General features: G+C 43.5%; 1 protein-coding gene across 4 annotated transcripts in view; it reads right to left on the reverse strand.

The window, feature by feature from the left end:
- The window catches only part of rhobtb4 (Rho related BTB domain containing 4), a 163,934-nt gene that overhangs the window by 78,081 nt on the left and 58,158 nt on the right, over positions 1 to 27,695 (reverse strand). Inside the window, exon 1 of one of the 4 annotated variants that reach the window (XM_084331270.1) lies at positions 5,421 to 5,445. The exons of the other annotated variants lie outside the window; for them this stretch is intronic. The gene's annotated coding sequence lies outside the window, so the exon portion shown is untranslated. Of the gene's footprint in view, positions 1 to 5,420; positions 5,446 to 27,695 lie in introns of those variants that run through there. 4 annotated transcript variants of the gene reach the window in all.

The raw sequence follows: 27,695 nt of genomic DNA on the forward strand, positions 1-27,695 counted from the left end.
CACCTATTCCCAACTTTCTCGCTCTCCTTCAACTACACTCTCTTACTCTCCCTCAACTATACACCTAGGGCTAGATCCACAAAGAATGGATTGCACAGAGCTAGTTTCACCCTTACTTACAATTCATTATGAGTTGAAAATGGGGGACCCTGATGTAAACAAGACGAAAGTCTTTCTGTGGTCTGCATCCCCTTAACAATTGTGTGTATTGAGCCGTACTGTATTGTACCCATTCTGCAATCTGTTAATAAAACTTTCATTCAATCAATCAATCTGCACGGTGATTGATTGAATGAACATTTTATTAACAGATTGCAGAATGGGTACAATACAGTTAGTGATGCACGATATATCGGCCGCCGATATAATATCGGCCGATATGGCCGTTTTTTTTACACATCGGTATCGGTCCGATATCAAGATAGGGCCGATATCCGATATTAAAAAAAAAAAAAAAAAAAAAAAAAAAAAAATGTTTACATGTTTTGGCCTTAAATAGTTTCAAAATAGAAAGTCATTTCTGAAAATAAGTTACAAAAGTAAAAAAATTATGCGTTTTGGAAAATAGCTCTTTATTTGATTATCATAAAAAAGTGTTTTCTATACAGAGATATCGACATCGGTAAATATCGGTATCGGCCAGAACAGCAATATTAATATCGGTTATCGGTATCGGCCACAATTTTCACATCGGTGCATCACTAAATACAGTACGGCTCAATACACACAATTGTTAAGGGGATGCAGACCAGAGAAAGACTTTCGTCTTGTTTACATCAGGGTCCCCCATTTTCAATTCATAATGAATTGTAAGTAAGGGTGCAACTTGCTCCGTGCAATCCATTCTTTGTGGATCTAGCCCCTAGTCTCTTTCTCCCTCGCAAACACCCCCCTCCCTCTTTACCAATCTCTCTCTCTTTCTCTGATTTGCATCACCCCTTCACTTTTCACAAGTCAGTCTCCCCATTCCTCCCTCCCCTGTGCGGAGACTGGGCAAATATGGCCCAATTATGATTTAACATTGTTTTTCTATAACAATATTTTATCATTAGTCTGTGATCCACTGGTAATTGTGTTGTAATTTGTGTGTGTGTGTGTGGGGGGGGGGTTGTCTTTGTGTGACTCTCAAAATGTTCTATATATTGTGCAGTGCAACTTGTTATTAATTTTCATTATTTTCTGCCATTCTCTCTCTCTCTCTCTCTCTCTCACATCTCGCTCCTGTCTTCCATCCCTCTCCATCTGTCAAAACCAATCTCGTTGGGAGGATTTCTGGAGGGAGTTAATCCAAAACGGTCCATCTTTTCTGGGAATGACACAATGGAGGATTTCGGAGGGGTGGTTTTGCTCTTGCTCAAACCAATGTCTAACTACACAATGTAGGCTATATGAGACATGGGCTGAAAGGAAACCCATCCCACCCCCTAACCACACTTACGAATTCATCACAAGGTTTTACTTTCAAGCTCCAAGAAGAGAACACATTACTCAAAATAGCACCTGACACACTTACTGCTAAGTGTGTCACTGAGGAGAAGTAAACATCCCTTAAAATCCCCCCCCCCCCACACAGGAGGACACACCTCCACTCACATCTTTTAATCTTGTGTCAACTCACCAGGAAAATCTGCTACCTAAACTCAGGCACAGCTTGGGAAGACGGGTATCTAACACCGACTCAACCCACACAGACTATTAAACTACACACTGTATAACTAGTCGCCCCACCGTGGCACCAGCTGCAGTAGAACTACTGAACACATCCCAAAAGTACAATGTGTCCTTCTCAATGTGAGCCATCAATCCCCCACCTCACACACACACACACACACACACACACACACACACACACACACACACACACACACACACACACACACACACACACACACACACACACACACACACACACACACACACACACACACACACACACACACACACACACACACACACACTTGAGGGAGTCTTTCCTCCCTCGTCTTCAGCAGGTCTCAATATTCAACCTGGTCACTGGCTGCCTCTTCCAGGTATGTCATTCAACACTACGTGACGTGTGCACTATTATCTCTTAGCTGTTGACATGGCCTGGCAGGTGGCTCCATCTCACAACAACCCCCAGACTGTAAAACAGATGAGAAGCTGAGGGTCATTTAGATGTTGGGTGGCAGTAGTCGTTTCAATGCTGGATGTAAATGATGTTCTCATTGGTCAGGTCACATGGTACGTGGCACGGTGGCAGGCTACAAGAGGGGGAGGTTGCGTGAAAGCAGTGTTACCCCCCCCCCCCCCCCCCAACTGGCTATTCCTAAATAAAGTTACCATCCAATTTTTTTTTTATAAAAGCATTGAATAACTATATTAAAATGATCAATAAAAAAAATCAAACCTTTTAGACATTTTATAGCTTTAAGTAGCTAATAAGTTAGTAATAACCATTGTATGTCATTTTGTAATTGCTTTTAGTCTGCTTTTTATGTTTCTTGTTTCCTGTTTTTAACTTGATTTGATTGTGCCGATTACTTGTTTTTTTTTACGTTTGTTATTCTATCTATTTATTTACTTTATACTCAACATTCACCGTTAAAATGAGGGAAACCAGTGTCCCTCGAGTTGAAATCAAGGTTGAATGAAAAAATTATACCAACTCAAAACTCCCGTTCTCATCATTTCCTGGTTGTTGTAATAGAAGTGTGATTAAGTGGGTTAGAATTGCCTGAAATAATCCTTCCTTAAATGTGTCCTGATTTGAGAGCAAGGTTTTAACCAGTGTAAGAGCTATAGGTGTAAGATAATAGGCTACATCTAATGACTTCACGGGGATCTGCTTTACAACGTGTGTGTGTGTGTGCATATAATCATATGAAATGTTGCAGCTGACATTTTGCCTAATCATATGCAAGGCGCATAATGCTGCTTTGTAGCAGAGGCTACTGGAACCTGTGTTAGTGCTCAATGAAAAGTGCTCGTCTGTCCGCAGACTCCGCAGCCATTCATAACCACCTGGCCCATTCATATTGTTGGAACCCAATTCCGTATGAAACCAGGTCAATCGATATTAGTTTTGCAAGGCACACAGCCTAGTGAGAAACTATGATTTTGAAACATTATGTAAGGTAGCAGTAGCAGATGATGTGCCACACAGTAATGTGGAGAAAAGATAAGGGCAGGTCGCAAGCAGTGGCGTCGCGTGGGTAAAATAACAGGGGAAGCCAAAAAAAATTATTAAAAAATAATTATTAAATATTTTTATTAATATTTTTTTTTTTTTTTTTTTTTTTAAGTCAAGCAGTCACCATGTACACTACAGTATGGCTCGGCGGCCAGTCAAACTTTCTTAACAGATTGCAGAATGGGTACAATACAGTACGGCTCAATACACACAATTGTATAAGGGGATGCAGACCAGAGAAAGACGTTTGTCTTGTTTACATCAGGGTCCCCCATTTTCAATTCATAGTGACATTTATGACATACAAGACATCATGACATCAAATATACAGTACTGTTACCCATAGATCCTGACAGAGTATATACATATGATGGGGAGGGGACTGTACATTAGGAGGGGGTAGGTGGGTGGGAGAGAAATATACATACGGCCGGGAGAGAATATGACTGTCTATTAGACAAACGTGACAAGACAAACGTATTTCTCTGGTCTGCATCCCCTTAACAATTGTGTGTATTGAGCCGTACTGTATTGTACCCATTCTGCAATCTGTTAAATAAAGTTTTCATTCATTCATTCATTCATTCATTCATTCAAGTGTCTGTTGCGCGGCGCGCCCAGCCATCAGAGCGCTCCTACTGTAAAATGCGGAAGCAGTCATTTCAGCCTCAGTTTTACTCGTTTATAAAAATGATTTAAAATGTTTATTAGCAACGCCGAGCTTTCAAACCCCGCCGCATCTGTGTGTGAAACCCTAATGGAACGCTGGGTACCTTTGACATTTATATCCGATATATTTTGGACCCACCGCTAGCTTTTAAGCAGTGCTTGATGGTGCACATTAACCTGGCTACTACGGAGGAATAAGTGACTGTGTATTCCAGCCCCTGGCTTGCATTGCAGTCATGAAAAGGTATACAAGCTTGCCTGATAACGTTAGTTAGTCAGTCAGGCTGCTCAGTGCTTACCTGGTCAATAATGTGGTCCTCCTCTTGCCAGATAGATTTGTTAAATCATAATATCCACAGTGGTGTGCTCTGCTGGTCCTCAGTAAATGTCCCGCCGGCGAAAATAAGTTGCTATTAAAGTGCTAAATGTTAGATACACTAATAGAGGATTCGAACGTGCCCGCTCTGTTAATAACATTTTCAATCAATTCCGCGAGGGGATGATGTTCAGACATGTTTGTAGTAGACTACTAGACTGAGTGACGCCAGACAGTTTTATACTACTAATGGGATGTCACGTTAGGTAGTCAGGTGGAAACGTGAACTTCTGAGTGCCCCGCCTCCAGGGGGGGAAATATGCTGAGTGTTTTCCTCTCAGCTCCGTTTTAAACTTTTAGGGTGTGGCAGTCAGCTCGAATCTGATTGGCTAGGATCGGATTTGGACTCTATAATGCTGGAAGCCTGGAGAAAGAGACCTACCCACTGCCTCTCTCCTATACTAGCTGCAATGAGCACAGTGAGTCTGACAGTGTGTTAGAGGGAGTGAGAAGGAGAAGAGGGAGACATTTAAAAAAAATATATATATATATATATAACACAGATGCACAGATGAAAAAGAATGTAAACTATATTAAAAAAAAATTATATTTTTTTTTTTTCATATTTCATATTTGATATGAATTTATAGGGAGGCATGGCTTCCGTTGGCTTCCATAAGGATTCGCCACTGGTCGCAAGCCGACACACAAAAATATGCATTTGGTAAGTCTTGCGTAACGAACCAAGCCCAGTTTTAACACAGATTAGAATGGCAGGGGGTGCTTCACAGCAGCTTGCAGTGCCAGCTAGGCGAGACGCATGTGGGAAATTGATTATTAAATAGTCACAACAACACCATTGCTTTCGACTAACTTTGGGAAGGACTTCAGTTATAAAATGCATCTTTACGCACGAACTGCACTGTGAACACGTGATGCCCTATGCCTGCAGTGAGTGAAATGCATCCCTACCTTCCGACGGGTCCAGAACTGACCCACATGCCACACTTGCGCCGGGTTCACCCGGCCACGTAAACCGGACACAGCAGAGGAACAGAAACACAAACAGGTTTATCGTTTGTTTGTCAAAGAGCCAATAACTGCGGACGGTGCACTAGAACTCTACCCTGTTACAGTGGAAACATCTTCCTCTTCTTTCTGCTAACTTGATCCGATGTTTGGCCTACTTCCCAATAGTTATGGGTTTACCTCTTTAAATACAGATAACTCTACTGTCTTCTTTTTTTTTAGAAAACCCGTTACCATATAAATGGCTTTACGTATCTTGTCTCAGTCACCCGTTTGTGTTGTTGTGTTCCTCCAGCTGATTTCCTCAGCGCCACGCCCCCTCTACTGCGCGCCACGCCTCGGCCAAAACACGAGCCAATCATAAAGAACACAACTGCTGCTGTTACCGCCCCGAAACCAAGATCTCCCGCCCTGTTAACTCAAAACGTGCCGCAAGCATGGTTTATTTTCCTGACGCGCGCACCCACGCTCGCCACTGACAACCCAGACACTGAAGTATCTGTCATCATCCCTCATTCATTCACCCATTACAGACCATATTATAGGGTTATTGCGTACACTGAGCGCACGCTTTGGACACGAAAAAGCCGCAGGTTTGGAATGATACAGATGATAAAACTGCACCTATCGTGATATAATTTCCCCTTCAGGATTTAATCCAAATGAATGATGCAACAGCATAGCACAGCTGTAAGGATTTGTATATGGTGATTCTGGGTTTATCGACATGGGTTTATTATAGACCCAAAGCTGTTCCCCTAGCAACGGAATAGTAGAATACTCATGAAAGGGTATAAGCATAGCAACTAGTCACCACCACATATCAACAGTTGTGTGTCACTACAAAATCCAAGTTTCAAGTTTGTTTTTATTTGTCACGTTTAAGGTACATGTACATTACAGTGAAATGCTTGGTTCTGTATGAGCCCCTGAGAATGTGCTTCATACAGTAAAAAAGTAAGTAAAAGAGGAATAACACTACAACACTACATTAAACAATAATACAATATACAAACTAAAGAAGTACAACCTAAGTACAATGAAGTAAAAATGCAGACAATGAGGTACAACCACTTTTTAAGGCAAGGTGCAAATGCAAATGAGGTATGAATGTGCAAATCTATTTAATAAATAGATACATATAATGTAGTGTTAAAGTGTCTAAAGTGAGTGTTAAGGTGAGTGTTTGTTTAAAGTGAGTATATGGATGTGTGTGCAATGAGTGTAGATGGGTGGGTTGATCGTTGAAGATGAGTCATTGAGCATCCTGATGGCCTGGGGATAGAAGCTCCTTCTGAGTCTCTCTGTACTGGCCATGAGACTGCCTGACCGCAGCAGTGCAAGAGAGGCAGTGGTTTGGGTGAGGGGGGCTGTAGTCCCTGGCCCCCGACCTCCTAAATTCCACAATCATCTCTTTCGTTTTCGCTGACGTTCAGGGAGAGGCTGTTCTCCCGGCACCACAGCGCCAGGTTCTCTACCTCTCCCAGGTAGGCCCTCTCGTCGCTTGCAGAGATCAGGCCCACCACAGCTGTGTCGTCACTGTCAGCAAACTTGATGATTGTGTTGCTGTTGTGCTTTGCCGCACAGTCATGTGTGTAAAACGAGTAGAGGAGGGGCCAATACAGTAAGGAAGATAAGATATAGAATAGGCCTACTGTGCAAAATATTCAACCTTTCACCCTCATAGTTTTCCAATGTCCTCAATGTCTGGGAATTCAAACTGGAATGTTAATCTGTGCCACTGCCAGTGCCGGGACACCGTTGCCAAGAATGAACATGATCTGAGTGAGAGATTGTCTGTTTTTACTAGCATCCAAATGATAAAATAAAGTGTTATCCAAATCCTCCACAAATGACTGTAGAGGAGCGAAGACAGACATCTACTGGTAGAATTAGGTACTGAGTGTTCTAAAACAAAGGAGGCTGGGTGATGTTTTTGCTGATGAGACTCGTGTTTCCTGTTTCCACAGCCACTATATGGAAGTGCTGTCACTCTGCCCTCCTGCACTCTAGATCTACAATGCATTGACTGATACTGTAGCTCAGCACTTAGCGTCTTGCATGTTGCCAAGAGTAATGCAAGGATAAAACACATACTCCACTGGGATTGTGTTATAGACAACAATAGCTGCACAATTATGCCTGTGTGGGGGAAAATTACTTAGTGTATGTATGGCAGTAGTCACTGTTGGCCTTTATACATGTAGATAGATATGTACACACACACACACACACACACACGGTACACGCCACAAATACACACTAGCAGGACAGTAGTAGGAGGTAGAAGATAGAATAGAATAGAAAACTTTATTGCCATTTCAACACATGGTTGATTGGGATTTGTCTTGGTGCCACATACAGTACAGACATTATAAAAACATACAATATAAAAACACAAGAATACATGCAATACAATCCCCACAATAAAAGTTTTACACAAACAATTAAAAAGAAAAAATGCTACAGTACCTAAAATAAATTACTCAGTGTTCCAGTTTAAAGTGCATATTGCCATAAAGTGCATGTCGGCTGGTGCTAGCCCTTGTTGTGCAAAGTGCCTGTACATTTGTACTTGAGTTCAGGTGACGGACAGCCTCGGGATATGTACTGTTTTTAAACGGGATGTCCTGCACCTGAGACTTTGGAGTCTTCTGCCAGAGGGAAGGGGGTTAAAGAGGTCGTAAGCAGGGTGAGAAGGGTCCCTGATCACCTTCTCCCCTTTCCGCCTGATTTGTGTGGCATAAATGGAGGCCACAGAGGGGAGCTCACAGCCGATGATTTTTGACGCTGTGCGTACAGTTCTTTCTAGATGTCCCCTATCATGGACGGTGGTGTTTCCGTACCACACAGTCATTGAGAAGGTAAGGACACTCTCCACAGTGGCTCTGTAAAAGCTGAGCATCGCCTCCCTGGACACACCAAACTTTTTAAGCTGGCGCAGGGAGTGGAGCCTCTGGTGGGCTTTGCTAATTATGAGGCTGGTGTTAACTTCCCATTTTAAATGATCACATATGGTGATGCAGAGGAATTTAAAACTGTCTACCCTGTCCACCTGCTGGCCGTTTATGTACAGAGGAGGGTGGACTGCCTCCCCGCGCCGGAAGTCAACTATAATTTCCTTTGTCTTAGAGATGTTTAAAAGCAGGTCGTTCTCCTTGCACCATACAGCGAAGCTATCGACTTCAGCTCTATAGGCCGATTCATCCCCGTTCTTAATTAATCCCACTACTGTTGTGTCATCCAGATGTGGAGATGTTTGATTGATTGATTGATTGAACATTTTATTAACAGATTGCAGAATGGGTACAATACAGTACAGCTCAATACACACAATTGTTAATGGGATGCAGACCAGAGAAGGACTTTCGTCTTGTTTACATCAGGGTCCCCCATTTTCAATTCATCATAAACATCTTCTGGTCAGTGGCCATTTGGAGCACCGGAGTCTTGAGAAACCCATGGCCCCCTGACCTGGCTGGCATGGCTGGCATGGCCAGAATGGAACAGCATGAATAATGGGCTGAAACGCTGCAGGAGACAGCAAAGGGCTTTCGACAGCACTGGCACTGTGTGTGGGGCTTTGAAATGTGGAGAGGCTGCCTTTTGTTGGATGAGTGTAGGCTACTTGTGAGAGAACTCTCGAGCAGCGTGAGGCACAAGCGGTGTCTGGCCTTTTCGGCTACTGTACAACGGGGACAATTTGGCTTTGTGTTCGGAAGCTTTATGGCTATTTCATTAACTGGGTGGGAAGTTCACTGCCCTTAGATGTTGTACTTTTAACGACGTGGCGATGGGGCTGAGAGGAACGAGCCACGCAAGCCTGAGGTTATGGGAAAGAACCTCTCGTCTGGCCGTCCCGTGCGTGATACCACTGAGAGCTCTCTACTGAATGATAGTGTGGAGGGATATACCATGAGTAAGGGGTGCACTCAGTCAGATGTAGAACACAGGTTTATTTAGCTCAAACAGAGTATCAAGTACAAATAGGTTGAGAGTTATTGCTGGATGACTCCATGAGGAGACAGGCCTAGTATCCCCCCAAAGAGCTTGAGAATCCAGTAAAACGTAGGTCTTTATAGTGGAGAGGGAAGGGGTTGTCTCCAAAGGGGTTGATTGGGTTGGGGAAGTGAAGGAGGGAGGATGGCACGAGCCTGTTGTGCAACACTATGCTAGGTTAAGACATTATTCAGATATTCAGAAGTAACAGGTCACACATGGTAATTTCCATAATACATATTTTATATGTTGGGGAGTTCCAGCGGGAAAACACAGAAAACTAGTAAGACTTACTGTAGACATGTCATCCAGTTTATGCTGTTGCTGTGTTTGATTTAGGATGATTAGTTATCGACTAGAACTCTACAGTATTTCACCCCTACGCCTTTTGGTGATGTAAGAAAATGTTTCAATGCACTGAGTTCAAGCACAGTACAAGGACAACAATGAATGTTCATGGCCACTGTGTCCTCTGGATGTGTTAGATTAGAAAGTACTTGTGGCTTCTTCTTAAGTGTCAATAGAGCAACTGTTGATAGATCAATTTAGGAATAATACCACATAACTTGGAGAGGGGACAAATCATGAGTGTGTGTGTGTGTGTGTGTGTGTGTGTGAGTGTGCACACACAAGTGCATGTGGCAGAGGGTAATGGCATACTTTTCTGCTGCCTAGCATATTGTACTGACTTGATTGCAGCTTGAGTGTGTTAACGTGTGCGTGACACACGTCTAAAACATGGTTTGTTTTCCGGGGCCTCCAGTCAGACCGTCCTGAACATGTTGTACATTCTCGACGAGTTGCAGACACAGCGGGTGAGCAGGTCTTGTTCTCTTATTGGACGGTTGATGAGCAATTCATCCTCTGATTGGCTGCTTGATGGAAAATTTGCTCCCCGACTGGATGATCGCTCACTGGGCAATTTAACTGTTGCTGTTGATTTGTGTCTGTGTTTACGCGTGTATGAGTGTGTGTGTGTGTGTGTGTGTGTGTGTGTGTGTGTGTGTGTGTGTGTGTGTGTGTCTGTGTGAGTGTGAGAGAGAGTGTGTTTGTGTGCATGTGTTTGTGTGTGTGTGTGTGTGTATATGTGAGAGAGAGAGAGAGAGAGAGAGAGAGAGAGAGAGAGACAGAGAGAGTGAGAGAGAGAGAGAGAGAGAGAGAGAGAGAGAGAGAGAGAGAGAGAGAGAGAGAGAGAGAGAGAGAGAGAGAGAGAGTGTGTGTGTGAAGTCTGCAATGGTGGGGATATGAGGATGTTTGTGTGTGTGTGTCAATCAGATGTTCATGTGTCATAATGGCTCATTATCTATTATTGCGATCCCTATCATCAAGACTCAAATAACGCAGTCTGCAGCTTTGTTGATTGGTTGATTGACAGAAATATAGATTATGATTGACTAGTATTTGCTGATCCCCCCTCCCTTCTCAGGTTTTAAGTTTGAAGTTTGTCTGTCTAGTTTTCTTTGTTTGTTATTTTAATCACTCCTACTAATTTCCATTGGATACTCACTTATTTTGTGTAGTCCTTATCACACCTGTGGCTGTGGCTTATGTAGAACTGCTGCTGTTTTATTCTTTATTTATTTAGCCTATCTCTCTATGTCAGTCCTAGTGAGTACTGCAGTGTTATTATACATTAATACCTCTCTATACTACTGTTAGGTTAGTGTTATTATACATTAATACCTCTCTATACTACTGTTAGGTTAGTGTTATTATACATCCATATCTCTATACTACTGTTAGGTTAGTGTTATTATTATACATCCATATCTCTAAACTACTGTTAGGTTAGTGTTATTATACATCCATATATCTAAACTACTGTTAGGTTAGTGTTATTATTATACATCCATATCTCTAAACTACTGTTAGGTTAGTGTTATTATACATCCATATATCTAAACTACTGTTAGGTTAGTGTTATTATTATACATCCATATCTCTAAACTACTGTTAGGTTAGTGATATTATTATACATTCATATCTCTAAACTACTGTTAGGTTAGTGTTATTATACATCCATATCTCTAAACTACTGTTAGGTTAGTGTTATTATTATACATCCATATCTCTAAACTACTGTTAGGTTAGTGTTGTTATTATTATACATTCATATCTCTAAACTACTGTTAGGTTAGTGTTATTATACATCCATATCTCTAAACTACTGTTAGGTTAGTGTTATTATTATACATCCATATCTCTAAACTACTGTTAGGTTAGTGCTATTATACATCCATATCTCTATACTACTGTTAGGTTAGTGATATTATACATTAATATCTCTATACTACTGTTAGGCTAGTGTTATTATTATACATTCATATCTCTATACTACTGTTATGTTAGTGATATTATACATTAATATCTCTCTATACTACTGTTAGGTTAGTGATATTATACATTAACTCTCTATACTACTGTTAGGTTAGTGATATTATACACCCATATCTCTATATTACTGTTAGGTTAGTGTTATTATACATTCATATATCTATACTACTGTTCTACCTCTCTTTAAGGCCATCCCTCTTTATGTCTCTCTGCTTCTTTTATCTTCCTGTACATACGCCCCCCTCTAACCTTTAACACATTGGTCGCCAAAAACGACTTACGCCGTTTTTGCCCGCCATGCGTTGAATGGCAACAACGGCGTAAATCGTTTTTGGGATCAATATTAAATTTTTTCGCCATGGCATTCATAATTCATCCAGTCTCCCTCCGGACTGCAGCGGCACCCTGTATGAGATTGCAACGCCTCAATACCGCCGCCTGGTGGATGGTCGGGCGAGTTACACTCTCGCCAAAATCGGAAGTGGCGCTGGTGCATCCAGGAAATCCCTCCGGCAGTAATATCTTGTTACGTGGATCCAGACAAACACTATAGTGCATTTGGATCGCTTTCTAAACTCAATAATCGATATGATTTCGGCGTTTATTGCGCCATACAAACCGGAAATGGATCTAGGAGATCGGCGTCAAATAATGGGGATCTTTTTCCTCCAGTCTCATCGGCGAACGGTAAGAGGACACTAACGTTATTTTCAGCCCGATTGTTTATTAATTTCACTGCAAACCATCTGATCAACATATCAACCCATAGTAAATAAAGCCGTTACTGACGATCAAGGAATTATAAACGACCCCCCCCCCCCTTTCCTTCACGCATGATGAAGCATAATGTATACCGATCATATACATTTGAATTTTTTATAAAGCGTGTATAGGAAAGAAACCCTTAAAAACATACTTATATTCTAGACGGTATTAACACAACAATGTATGAATGAAAAAATATAACGTTCCCACATCCTGAACGATAGATAATCGATGTTGAATGGGCCATAGTAATGTCAATATAGCAATACAATTTAAAAAGTTATAGCCCTGCAAAGAAGGTAAACATCTCCATAGGCTTTCAACGGTGGCAGACTGGGTACAATGATGGGCACAACCCCCGGCGCCCAATGTGTTAAGGACCATACCAGTCTAATGTCAGTCTCACCATTATCCCTGTATTTAACACATTTTGTGTTCATAGGTGTAGTGTTTTGGTGGATCTCAGCCTACCTTTCACACTGCCATTGATGTTGAAAATGGGTGGAAATTATACTCCATGAAACCTGAAAGTCACTGGGCATAGGTAATTCACCCTTGTGAATACCACTCGGTTGTATATTTTACATTACTGTATTACTCTACTGCCAAACCATTCAAATTCGCTCAGCACGGGAGATGATAACAAGCGCATCCGGCTGAATGTGGAAGTTTGATGCGCAGGGCTTGTAGTAGAGTGTTGGGGACAACAACAACTCAAGAGTTACATAATGTGGGGCGGCTGGGTGGCACAGCGGACTAAGCTCTCGTCACCAACGCGAGAGACACTGGTATCGAATCCGGCTGTCAGCGTTGCCTCCGGCTTGGCCGGCCGTCATACTGGCTCAATTGGCAGAGTCAGCGGGAGGGAAGCCGGTGGGGTGGTATTCTGGTTGTTGTAAACAGCGACTCCTACAGGTCGGTCAGGGCGCCTGCACAGCGAGGGAGGGAGATGGTGAGGGTAGTGTGACCTCCCACACGTTACACCTCACCAATGAGAGTCCACGCTGGCAGGTGAAAAGATGCTGCTGGCTGTCTCCTATGTCTCGGAGGAAGCATCTGATAGACTTCAGGGCTCCCTAGACCGACCAGTGGGGGGCACATGCGAGCAACGACCAGGAAGGGGAGGGGGGAATTGGCATAACGACTAAATTGGGATGGGAGAAAAACACAGAAAAACAGGAGAAAAAGTGGATAAAAAAAAAAGTTAAATAATGTCTAGACACTTTCAGTTCAGTTTAGTTCAGTTCAGAGTTTTTATTTGCCACATGGAATCATACAATCAGAGTTTCTTCATTACACAATCATAAATATCATTCCATGGACAAAAGGAGCAGGAAGAAGAATAAATCTTATAGTTACCTGCCCCTTATTCCTAAACTAAACAAGTATTTACTTAATGGTCGGCATACAACCTAATTTACACAAATAATAATTTATACCATTATACAAGAAACACACAATCCACAGTTAAACAAGAAAAAATTTAATAATAATAATAATAATAATAATAATAATAATAATAATAATAATAATAATAATAATAATAATAATAATAATAATAATAATAATAATAATAATAATAATAAAAAAATGTGTCATAATGGCTCATTATCTATTATTGCGATCCCTATCATCAAGACTCAAATAACGCAGTCTGCAGCTTTGTTGATTGGTTGATTGACAGAAATATAGATTATGATTGACTAGTATTTGCTGATCCCCCCTCCCTTCTCAGGTTTTAAGTTTGAAGTTTGTCTGTCTAGTTTTCTTTGTTTGTTATTTTAATCACTCCTACTAATTTCCATTGGATACTCACTTATTTTGTGTAGTCCTTATCACACCTGTGGCTGTGGCTTATGTAGAACTGCTGCTGTTTTATTCTTTATTTATTTAGCCTATCTCTCTATGTCAGTCCTAGTGAGTACTGCAGTGTTATTATACATTAATACCTCTCTATACTACTGTTAGGTTAGTGTTATTATACATTAATACCTCTCTATACTACTGTTAGGTTAGTGTTATTATACATCCATATCTCTATACTACTGTTAGGTTAGTGTTATTATTATACATCCATATCTCTAAACTACTGTTAGGTTAGTGTTATTATACATCCATATATCTAAACTACTGTTAGGTTAGTGTTATTATTATACATCCATATCTCTAAACTACTGTTAGGTTAGTGTTATTATACATCCATATATCTAAACTACTGTTAGGTTAGTGTTATTATTATACATCCATATCTCTAAACTACTGTTAGGTTAGTGATATTATTATACATTCATATCTCTAAACTACTGTTAGGTTAGTGTTATTATACATCCATATCTCTAAACTACTGTTAGGTTAGTGTTATTATTATACATCCATATCTCTAAACTACTGTTAGGTTAGTGTTGTTATTATTATACATTCATATCTCTAAACTACTGTTAGGTTAGTGTTATTATACATCCATATCTCTAAACTACTGTTAGGTTAGTGTTATTATTATACATCCATATCTCTAAACTACTGTTAGGTTAGTGCTATTATACATCCATATCTCTATACTACTGTTAGGTTAGTGATATTATACATTAATATCTCTATACTACTGTTAGGCTAGTGTTATTATTATACATTCATATCTCTATACTACTGTTATGTTAGTGATATTATACATTAATATCTCTCTATACTACTGTTAGGTTAGTGATATTATACATTAACTCTCTATACTACTGTTAGGTTAGTGATATTATACACCCATATCTCTATACTACTGTTAGGTTAGTGTTATTATACATTCATATATCTATACTACTGTTCTACCTCTCTTTAAGGCCATCCCTCTTTATGTCTCTCTGCTTCTTTTATCTTCCTGTACATACGCCCCCCTCTAACCTTTAACACATTGGTCGCCAAAAACGACTTACGCCGTTTTTGCCCGCCATGCGTTGAATGGCAACAACGGCGTAAATCGTTTTTGGGATCAATATTAAATTTTTTCGCCATGGCATTCATAATTCATCCAGTCTCCCTCCGGACTGCAGCGGCACCCTGTATGAGATTGCAACGCCTCAATACCGCCGCCTGGTGGATGGTCGGGCGAGTTACACTCTCGCCAAAATCGGAAGTGGCGCTGGTGCATCCAGGAAATCCCTCCGGCAGTAATATCTTGTTACGTGGATCCAGACAAACACTATAGTGCATTTGGATCGCTTTCTAAACTCAATAATCGATATGATTTCGGCGTTTATTGCGCCATACAAACCGGAAATGGATCTAGGAGATCGGCGTCAAATAATGGGGATCTTTTTCCTCCAGTCTCATCGGCGAACGGTAAGAGGACACTAACGTTATTTTCAGCCCGATTGTTTATTAATTTCACTGCAAACCATCTGATCAACATATCAACCCATAGTAAATAAAGCCGTTACTGACGATCAAGGAATTATAAACGACCCCCCCCCCCCTTTCCTTCACGCATGATGGGTGGAAATTATACTCCATGAAACCTGAAAGTCACTGGGCATAGGTAATTCACCCTTGTGAATACCACTCGGTTGTATATTTTACATTACTGTATTACTCTACTGCCAAACCATTCAAATTCGCTCAGCACGGGAGATGATAACAAGCGCATCCGGCTGAATGTGGAAGTTTGATGCGCAGGGCTTGTAGTAGAGTGTTGGGGACAACAACAACTCAAGAGTTACATAATGTGGGGCGGCTGGGTGGCACAGCGGACTAAGCTCTCGTCACCAACGCGAGAGACACTGGTATCGAATCCGGCTGTCAGCGTTGCCTCCGGCTTGGCCGGCCGTCATACTGGCTCAATTGGCAGAGTCAGCGGGAGGGAAGCCGGTGGGGTGGTATTCTGGTTGTTGTAAACAGCGACTCCTACAGGTCGGTCAGGGCGCCTGCACAGCGAGGGAGGGAGATGGTGAGGGTAGTGTGACCTCCCACACGTTACACCTCACCAATGAGAGTCCACGCTGGCAGGTGAAAAGATGCTGCTGGCTGTCTCCTATGTCTCGGAGGAAGCATCTGATAGACTTCAGGGCTCCCTAGACCGACCAGTGGGGGGCACATGCGAGCAACGACCAGGAAGGGGAGGGGGGAATTGGCATAACGACTAAATTGGGATGGGAGAAAAACACAGAAAAACAGGAGAAAAAGCGGATAAAAAAAAAGTTAAATAATGTCTAGACACTTTCAGTTCAGTTTAGTTCAGTTCAGAGTTTTTATTTGCCACATGGAATCATACAATCAGAGTTTCTTCATTACACAATCATAAATATCATTCCATGGACAAAAGGAGCAGGAAGAAGAATAAATCTTATAGTTACCTGCCCCTTATTCCTAAACTAAACAAGTATTTACTTAATGGTCGGCATACAACCTAATTTACACAAATAATAATTTATACCATTATACAAGAAACACACAATCCACAGTTAAACAAGAAAAAATTTAATAATAATAATAATAATAATAATAATAATAATAATAATAATAATAATAATAATAATAATAATAATAATAATAATAATAATAATAATAATAATAAAAAAAAAAATCTCACATTTGATTTTCATTTTTTTTTTAATTGATAAACACTAAGCTCGCTATGGAGAGAATTCCACAACTTCACACCAATAACTGAAGGACACATCTGTCCCCCCTTCAAGACTCAACACCCTTTTTCAACATCAACGGCAGTGTTTAGTAAGGTAAGCTTATGCTAAATTAGTTAACCCTTTCACTACCACACTACCAACCCTTCCACCGCGACAACACAGAAGGTTAACCCTTTCACAACCACACTACAGAAGGTTAACCCTTTCACTACCACACTACAGACGGTTAACCTTCTGTAGTGTGGTAGTGAAAGGGTTAAAGGCGAGCAATCTCTGGTAATGGCAATAAGTCGAAATTAGACTGGTATGATCCTTTAACACATTCGGCGCCAGACCTGAGATATCCCGGGTTAACTCGCCATGTGTTGGGCACCAGACCCGAGATAGCTCGGGTTTTGGTTGTTTTTTCTTTTATTCGATATTTTTATTCATTATTAATCCACTGACCTCTGTGTTGCCATAGGAAAGGATTTTGAGATCGACAAAGTGCAATACCGGCCGCATCCTGCTAGATGGCAGTGTCGCCCACACTTTGAAACCTTATATCTCACCCTGTGTTACACTTAAATCCCTCCGGGCGCTAAATTTAGACGGAGCAGAGTAAATAGCTTCATCCGACCACTTTGAAATGCATCTGGCACACTCAATCCATAAATTGTGCCAAATTATGTCCGGGACCAGATGGACACCAATACTGGAAATCGCGATCAGACAATTGGAATATTCTTTTTGGAATACCCCCGATCAAAGGTAAGGACTATCTGACATCAATTTCAGCTTGATCCAACAATGTTTTCATATCGATCCAGCTGATCAGCGTCTGTAGTGTTCAACACAAATGCCATTACTGGCCATCAAAGCATAAAAAAACGACCCCGCCCTCCCCTTTCATGCATTCATGATGAAACATAATACCTATTATATACATTTGATTTGGAAATAGTAGCGTGTCCAGGCAAGAAACGCCAACGCTTATAGTAGAATACACGTAGCGCCCTATAACTCAGCTTTTCAGGAATTATCCCGGATCACTCCTAAACTATACTTATATTCACCACGGTATAACGCGCAAACGTATGCATGAAAAAATGATCTCTTTTTTGCATGTTCAACAGAAGAAAGTTACTGTCAAATGACTATAGTATTGTCTCCATAGCTATAATATAGAATATATAGATATAGCTCTCCAAACATAGTGACGCACAGTGAATGGCTAATGGCTGGTGCCCAATGTGTTAAGAGAGACACACACACACACACACACACACACACACACACACACACACACACACACACACACACACACACACACACACACACACACACACACACACACACACACACACACACACACACACACACACACACACACACACACACACACACACAAACACACACAAAGTTAGTAATATATTCTTCATCTGGTGTGTAGTTTTGATTGTCCACTATATTGTCTCATAAATCTTCTGACTCTCTCACCTCCCTCCCTCCCTCCAGGAACAAATGCCCGTAATGGGGTGGACCGTGCCCGCCCTGCTGGCAGTCTACCAGAACTGGCACTGGAACGACACCAGTCAGCGACACATACTGATCCGCAAGGGCCTGCTGGCCTGCCTCAGGAACATCACCAACATCAAGCTGGGCAGGAAGGCTTTCATAGAGGCAGACGGCATGAGGATACTGTACTACACTTATGCTGTGAGTTGGACCTCAGCACTGAGACTAACACCACTGGTAACTTAGGAGGTGGATAATGGTATTACAGTTTTTCTCAATTGCTTTGGTGCATTTCTCTGATCAGAATTAAAGTTCTCATAACTGTTAGTTCAACCTCTACAACATTTGGTCATTTGTGCACATCATAGTAGCAGTTTCTCATTCCTCCGAACAAATTGCAAATGCTTTTGGACATGCATCAATTGCTTTCATACAATTCTCTGCTGTTTTATAACATTATCATTTGCTTATGTCATGTCAGTCAAAATTAACGTTAGGTTATGACTATAACCAAGTTCTGTTAGTTAGGGGCGATGCTTGGCTTCGCCTTCTGCACTATCTCGCGTACGTGCACGCGTACTGAATAAACCACAAATGTACCTCTAATACCAGTATTAGTCTGACCACACCCCTCATCAGCTTACCTTCATAAGCAGGTGTGTGGTCACCTGCTCTCCTCCTTCCCAAGCTTTCACCACAAGGTGAGGTCAAGGGCTGCAGCGGCCGTCCGAAGCCAAGCATCGCCCCTAACTAACAGAACTTGGTTATAGTCATAACCTAACGTTCTGTATCGTTAGTGGCTTAGCTTGGCTTCGCCTTCTGCACAAGGGAGGCCAAGCGGAGCCACTTGGCTGACAAATACACCCCGCTGACAGCCCCCCAAAACCATCAGAACAGGGAGGGCCGAGCCCCCCCGACCCCCCCTAATGGAGGGTAGCCCCCCTATTAGGGACGTCACGGGAGGGCGACGGACCCGACCGTGCGAAGAGGCACTCAAGCAACTCAACGCACAGGGTGAGCAGACCGTGGCTTGACCCACGACTACACACACGCACAACCCGCATGCCACCCGGGAACGAACGGAGGAACAACCTCGTTACTGCCCCCAGAATCACGGGGTCAAGGGCAAACCCAACCCCGTGGCAAGGCCGTAGCAGCGGAGCACGAAGGAAGACCCAGACCCACCAAAAGGACTGGACTCCCTGGAATGGGGGCCCGGAGAAGTCCATGATGCCAGCATCAAGACCCCACCAGGTGGGCACGTAGTGCCCCGCCCCCCACATCGCCAGCGTATTCGGACAAAGGCCCCTCAGTTACTGCACCTGGTATTCCCAGGCGGAACCAACCAGGCCAGTAAGCCGAGCGGGCCCCGTCCCCCCAATAGTACACCGTCTGGCACACTGACCCTGCAGAATAGGCAGTCAGCATGGCCGTAAGCACACAAAAAAGGTCAACCAACGGAAGCAGGCAGCGCACCGGGGAAAAACCAGGCAACAGGCTGTTAACCCTAGCCTGGAGACTGCGGACGAGACAGGCGCCAGAGGGGACAGCTGAACACAGCCGCCCCGGCGGAAGGAGCGTAAGCTGGCGGTGTTGCATGACCAAGCCTCCATTTAACAACCCCCACCCAGAGGGGTCGAGGCAGAGAAGGCTGACACGATTGGCAGACGTCATGAACGTGCAGGGGCACCCTCAACCGGTGAACCCGGGAGTTGACACTGCTCCAACACACCAGGGAATCAACCACCTCGGTGTTACCCAATGCGGTGGTTGTTCCTATAACCCCTCAAGAAAAAACTCCAAAACACACCTGCGGGTATACACCGGCTATACCGCAGTACAAGTGTTTCAGTTTCCAAAAAGGGTTAACCCAGGCCTACGGGTCGCAAACATCACTTCGGACCGGGCCTGGCGGTACGGGAAGCACAGGGTCACCAGAGGAGGTCAAAAAACCACCCCCACAGGCCCCTCTTCGCCATGCGTGAGAGAGGAGCGAAAAACAATGGAGAACCAGCCCCTAAGCACACCGTACCTGGTATTCCCCGGCGGTCTCCCAACCAAGTACTAACCAGGACCAACCCGTGTAGCGGCCGAGATCCGACGAGATCGAGCGCGTACAGAATGGCATGGCTGTAAGCCATGACGACAGTGCTGAGTAAAAACATACCCAACCAGGGTCTCCATAGCGCTTAACCCTGTGACACCCAGACCGACCTGGCATTTTTCCCCCTGAAAAAAGCCCAAGTCCCTCAGGGTACCAGAACAGCAGATCTGCATCCCCGGCGGACAACGGGTTCAACTGATCTGGACCAGCGTGACCAGAACCAGTCCCGTGCCCTAACCACGCCGACATGCCCCAGGAAAAGGGCAGATATGCGTGTTGATCTTAACATGAAAAGAAGGCGCCACCCAGACGTCGGGACGAACCGCGCCTGGTGGCCCACCCCAAGGGCGTGAGACCCCACTACATATGTTCAGATCCATCCCGTCATCAACCCCCAGACATGAACGAGGATCCGTCGACAACCCACCCAGGTCATGGGATGTGGTCGCCGGAAGAGGAAAAACCCCCATCTCAGTTGCTTTATAAAAACGCTGTTTCAACCACAAGCAACTAAGGCGTGCCAGTCAATCGCCTGTTTACAGCGAGCTAGCACTATACGTGCGTCGGGACACACCCCCATCAATGAACAGGCTATTTAGACCTGTCATTGAATCCCCAAGGCGCCCAGGGGAACGACAAGAGGGGTGTGACACTCCCTAACTCCAACACTTCTGGAATAGAAAGAAGGAAGCATCAACAGTATGTATCCCAGTCTACACAGCCGGGGTAAAAAATGGTCACATTTTTACATCCCACCACCCTCCCATAGGAAAGAGACGGGGATCCCCAGAGAGACTTCCCACGCGAGCTGTACAGATTGAAAAGAATATATTGCACTTTGAGCCATGTAAAAAACTGGTTTTAGGGCCTCCGGGGAAGAGGCACCGAACCCATACACACTCAATAAACGAATTGAATCGAATATACATACAATAGAAAAGGACCCTTCTAGAGGGTCCACTCACTTTGACAATCTGAGGAGGAAGGCTCTGTACTCTGATGGAGGCTTCCTCACATGGATCACATGGAAGAAGGAGTCCGAACTCACAGAAGGCCTGAGTAGGCGCTTGGTGAGGAGGAGCCCTGACCACCCCCCCTGAAAACAGATCCATCACATGGACCTGAACAGCACACGGAAGTCCTACCAACAGAGACGCGCACGGTGACGTACTCTATGGCGGGGGAATTCCTGCGGTGCACACGCCCAATATACCAGGCCGTGGGACCAGGAACTCCCTCCCCCCCCCCCCCCCCCCCCCCCCCGTAACGTGCCGAACCGCCACGCGACAGGAACCTTAACGTGCCGAACCGCCACGCGACAGGAACCTTGAAGGACAGGGGGTGTACCCCTGACCGACAGAACAATGGGGAGAGGAAAGGTTACCAGTTCACCCCTTTACGACCCCACACCCATGATACGACGTAACGACAAAAAGAGAATATGACACAGTCATAGTCAGCTCTATGAAGCGTTTCACAGCTCCACACAGCGCACGAGCTAACCTGCTATCTGATTTTTACTAAGGAAAAACACAGAATAGAGAGGGCTCTAAGAACCCCGGTCCAACATACACATGTGCTTCTGTGGCCAGTACAACCCAGTTGTAGGTCACATGACACACACAACCCATCATCATCACAATGAGAGAATACATCATTCTTGATTAGTATCGACCACAGGCCTTGCTAAGCACACGACAGCAACCAAACCAATTTCCCTTTAGGAAATAAGTTTCTCCAGCAGATTTAGCACAACCTCAGCAATCAAGCTGAGAGTTACATCGTATCCCTACCACACAAAAGACACAATTAATGCACAACATGTCTGATAGGAGGTGATAAAGTCCCCAGGGAACCGGGGGGGGAAAAACACAATCCTCCTACTTTACCCTCAATACGGCCAGTTAAAACAGGAAAACCTGTTAATGTGTGAACACACTGTTCATTGTCATTACAGTCTGAGAAAGAACATTCTTTTACTCACTTGTCACCAAGCATAGCTTCATAGGTTAGTTGCCTTAGTAGTGAGTACACGGTACACATAAACACCATGATGTTTCTCACACAACAACCAGATCAATACATCACGACCTGCACGGAGAAGCTACTGCCAGTGACAAAAACAGCTCACACACAACCCGCAACGTATCTCAAATGCATTGCAACAACACACGCTTTGGGAAAAAACACCGTCATTCACAATACATTTAGCAAGGTAAAACCAGAAGACGTGTTATGAGGGTCTGGCCAACCCCGTACCTGCCCGGAACGCAGATCAGCGAAGTGCAGTCACAAGCGTCCCGTGTTGTTCGATCCGGGCAGCGTCGCCGCTCCACCAGTCGCTACAGTCCTCTTTGTTGACGCAATCCCCGTCTAGGCTCGGGCAGGGTTGACGAACATCCCCTGTCAAGGATGACGTCGTGGTCAAAAGTGTAAAACATGTTAAAAATCAAAGCACGTTCAACAGAATAGCATCAAGCTAACGGCTGCTCCAGCCGTTCGGGTGCTATCGCTTCCGCTCGCGAGACGCCGATCTACGACGCACGCGATCAGGAGCGAGCTCCCGGCGGCGCGCGAGAAGCCAAGCCACCCCGCGCCAGGCCACCGACCGGCTAACCGTAAGCTATGAACATGTAAACAATGACATAACACTCACCCAGACAGGCCGCCGTTCTGAACCCTCCTCACTTTTTAAGAGAAAAGGGAAAACAGACGTCAACACCGCTTCACAACGGTGACAATAACACGTCCGGCGGAATCAGCACAGTACCAACTGGCCTGTATAGCTGACTTTGAACATGAATCTGCCGCTATCGCACATTACATGCACATATCCCCTCGTGAAGGAATACTCTCATTTGGATATGAAAGATGGGGTCTTAACACGGTGACAGAGAGAATCCACTCGTCCAGAACACACAGGGATCACCAGTGTCAATGGTCGCGGCCCACTAGTTAAAACTATAATGGTCGCCAGACCAAGGCCTTCTGTCGCCTAGACGGCTAAACAAAGGACCCTAGCCTGGGGCCGGTTTCCATAAACTTCGTCTAGTAGCCCCCATAGCACTAACAGACAAGTGGAGCCCGCCAGCAAACACTACTCACCCAACCTGGAACGCACCGCTCCTCACAACAGCGGCATGTCCGACAGTTCAGCTGTGGCCTGACAGGTTTCACCCCAACAAACACAGCAAGGAACTGCAGTTGAGAAGCATGCAGCGGCGTGCTCCCAATACGAAAACCGGTGGAGGGTTTGTAGAATGATCATCATCTTCTAGACACTCCAGTACGAAGACAATATCGCCGTATTTTCTCGAAAATAGTGAGAGAGAAAATAAAGATATGATGTCAACGTATCCTTGTTTCCCAAGCTGTTCCTAATCCAATTTCTTCCATCATGGTGTCAAGTGTGGGGATCTACCGAGGCACCTCTTCCTTGTGGTGAAAGCGAGAAGGAGGAGAGCAGGTGACCACACACCTGCTTATGAAGGTAAGCTGATGAGGGGTGTGGTCAGACTAATACTGGTATTAGAGGTACATTTGTGGTTTATTCAGTACGCGTGCACGTACGCGAGATAGTGCAGAAGGCGAAGCCAAGCTAAGCCACTAACGATACAGAACTATACTTATGCCTGCTGAATAGTCATTCCCTATAAAACTAATAGTCCTCATTTCATTGCTTGAGTCATTACATACAAAAATGTTAGTTGTCAAAATCTGACAATTGTGGACCATGTTGTCAATCACAGCCTCACAATGGCTGAGGCTGGTCGAAGGGTGCAGCCAAATGTTGAGAGAACACTGTTCTCAACACAACCAAAGAAATTGACATTCCCTAATAGATAGTGTGTACGTAAATGAAAATGTATGTGTCTGATAAAGAGATAGGTATATATGGATGAAAAGGCATGTGTCTGATAGGGATATATTATTAAAATATTGTATAATTGGCTGATATGAACATAGATAATGTATGTAAAAGCTAAATAGTATATTATGCTGTATTGTATTATGAATGAATTATGAGTAGGTATTATTGTATTGTATTATGAATTCATTCATAAGGAGTATATATTTTTATATTGTATTATGAATTTGATTAGGGTTTTATTGTTGTTTTAATTGTCTGTATGACATGTAAATGTTGTGAGTGTATAAGGGTTTTTATTGTTGTTTTAATTGTCTGTATGACATGTAAATGTTATGAGTGTATAAGGGTTTTTATTGTTGTTTTAATTGTCTGTATGACATGTAAATGTTGTGAGTGTATAAGTCTGTAACTGTATTTTATGTGTTATGGACCCCAGGAAGAATAGCCCCAGCACTGCTGTGGCTAATGGGGATCCAAATAAACTTAAACTTAAACTGTAAATTAAATTACTGTATTCAAACATTTCGTCGGGAGAGCAGGTGTGTATACTGGACAGTAATTCAGCACTAAACAATCTGCACTACACTACTGCCATTGTGTCATACATGAAGCTTGCAGTGGGACAAGAACTTGTCACATTTTACATTTTACATTTAGACTTACAGCTTTACTGCAGCACAGATGTACTGTATTGTAGTGTAAAGTAGTGTTACAGTAAATATTTGCCATATTTACAGTATGGTACTGTACTGCAGCATTTTACAAGTGGGAAGCACTGTTATTGTACACTACAGTAATATGGGTTACTGTAAAGCAGTATATCTCATGTTTGCTGTACATTACTGTAATTTTACTCTGCACCACATAGGATTGCAAGACAACCTCGCAGAGGTGGAAGAGGGCCCCTTTTTACTCTTCAACAAGAGGAAGCCATTTGTGCAATGGTGATTGCAAACAATGCCATAAGGTTGAGAGAGATACAAAGCACTGTTATAGAGGATGCCAATATCTTTGGGAATATTGAATCCGTTTCAATCGCTATAATTGTGTGCTCAGGGGAAATTAAATACGCATGAAACAATTGTAGTACAATGAGCCATTTGACCGGAACAGCGACAGAGTGAAGGAGATCCGGCACCAGTATGCACAAGTAAAACATTTATGTGTTCTATGCATACTCTAATGTTCAGTGCTGTAAACTGGTTACTTTGTGTAGTGCCATGCAGTACACTTACATGACAGTTCATACTGTACAATATGTTGTCCAAAATGCATTATGTTACACAGGAAAAGTTGATAGTTTTTCTCTCTCTCTTCTGGGATAAAGCGTGTACCAGGGAACCGCTGCACACATTATACGTTGATGAGGCGGGTTTCAATCTGGCAAAAGGTAGAAGTCGTGGAATAAATCACATTGGACAGAGAGCAACCATTGATGTCCCAGACCAACAAGGAGGGAATATTACAATGTGTACAGTGTGTACAGTAATGTGTAACTGTAGATTTCAAATGGCTGTGCAAATAGTGTATAGTGCTGTCTTGAGCATTTTCAGGTAGTGTCACCAAGATCTGACTTTTTTGCATTGGAAAACACTTACAGAGTGATCTGTCATAATGAAAACATGACAAAGCCATTTGATTTGACTATCTTGTTCATAAACAACGGTGTCAGGACTTTTCATTTTGATGACACTGACACTTTCATTGACATGAATACTTGCTTTTGAAGAAGGAACTATCCATTTTGAGCAAGTGACACGCTTTTGCAGGTTATCAACTAGGTTTAGCAGTTTGTACTAATTGTTTTGAGAAATGCACAAACTGTTGTGCAAATGTAAATAGTGATGTGAGAAATGCACCAAAGCGACTGAGAAAAACTGTATTAATGAGAGAGAGAGAGAGAGAGAGAGAGAGAGAGAGAGAGAGAGAGAGAGAGAGAGAGAGAGAGAGAGAGAGAGAGACACACACACACACACATGGGAAGAGAGACAGAGAGAGAGATAGAGAGAGAGAGAGAGAGAGAGAGAGAGAGAGAGAGAGAGAGAGAGAGAGAGAGAGAGGGAGACAGACAGACAGACAGACAGACAGACAGACAGACAGACAGACAGACAGACAGACAGACAGACAGACAGACAGACAGACAGACAGACAGACAGACAGATAGATAGATAGATAGATAGATAGATAGATAGATAGATAGATAGATAGATAGATAGATAGAGAGAGAGAGAGAGAGAGAGATAGATAGAGAGAGAGAATACAGTCTTACGTCTAGTCCTTCCATGACCCTATTTTCATCCTTCCAGTTTGCCCCAATATTCAACAGCCCCCCGTATACACTCTCCCTCTCCCAGCCCGCCCCAATCCTGCTCTGGTTCTGTTCTAAAGCTGTCAAAATACGCTGCTTCGCACACTGCCTGTGTCCGCAGAGAGCCCTCCTCTAACACACACCGTCCCAAAGTGCCAGAAATGCACCGCTCTCTCTCCCCCCCCCCACGCACGCACGCACGCACGCACGCGCACACACACACACACACACACACACACACACACACACACACACACACACACACACACACACACACACACACACACACACACACACACACACACACACACACACACACACACACACACACACACACACACACACACACACACACACACACACACACACACACACACACACACACACACACACACACACACACACACACACACACACACACACACACACACACACACACACACACACACACACACACACACACACACACACACACACACACACACACACACACACACACACACACACACACACACACACACACACACACACACACACACACACACACACACACACACACACACACACACACACACACACACACACACACACACACACACACACACACACACACACACACACACACACACACACACACACACACACACACACACACACACACACACACACACACACACACACACACACACACACACACACACACACACACACACACACACACACACACACACACACACACACACACACACACACACACACACACACACACACACACACACACACACACACACACACACACACACACACACACACACACACACACACACACACACACACACACACACACACACACACACACACACACACACACACACACACACACACACACACACACACACACACACACACACACACACACACACACACACACACACACACACACACACACACACACACACACACACACACACACACACACACACACACACACACACACACA

The sequence above is a fragment of the Notolepis coatsorum genome (assembly GCF_963971535.1).
Source record: "Notolepis coatsorum genome assembly, chromosome: 1".
NCBI lineage: Eukaryota > Metazoa > Chordata > Actinopteri > Aulopiformes > Paralepididae > Notolepis > Notolepis coatsorum.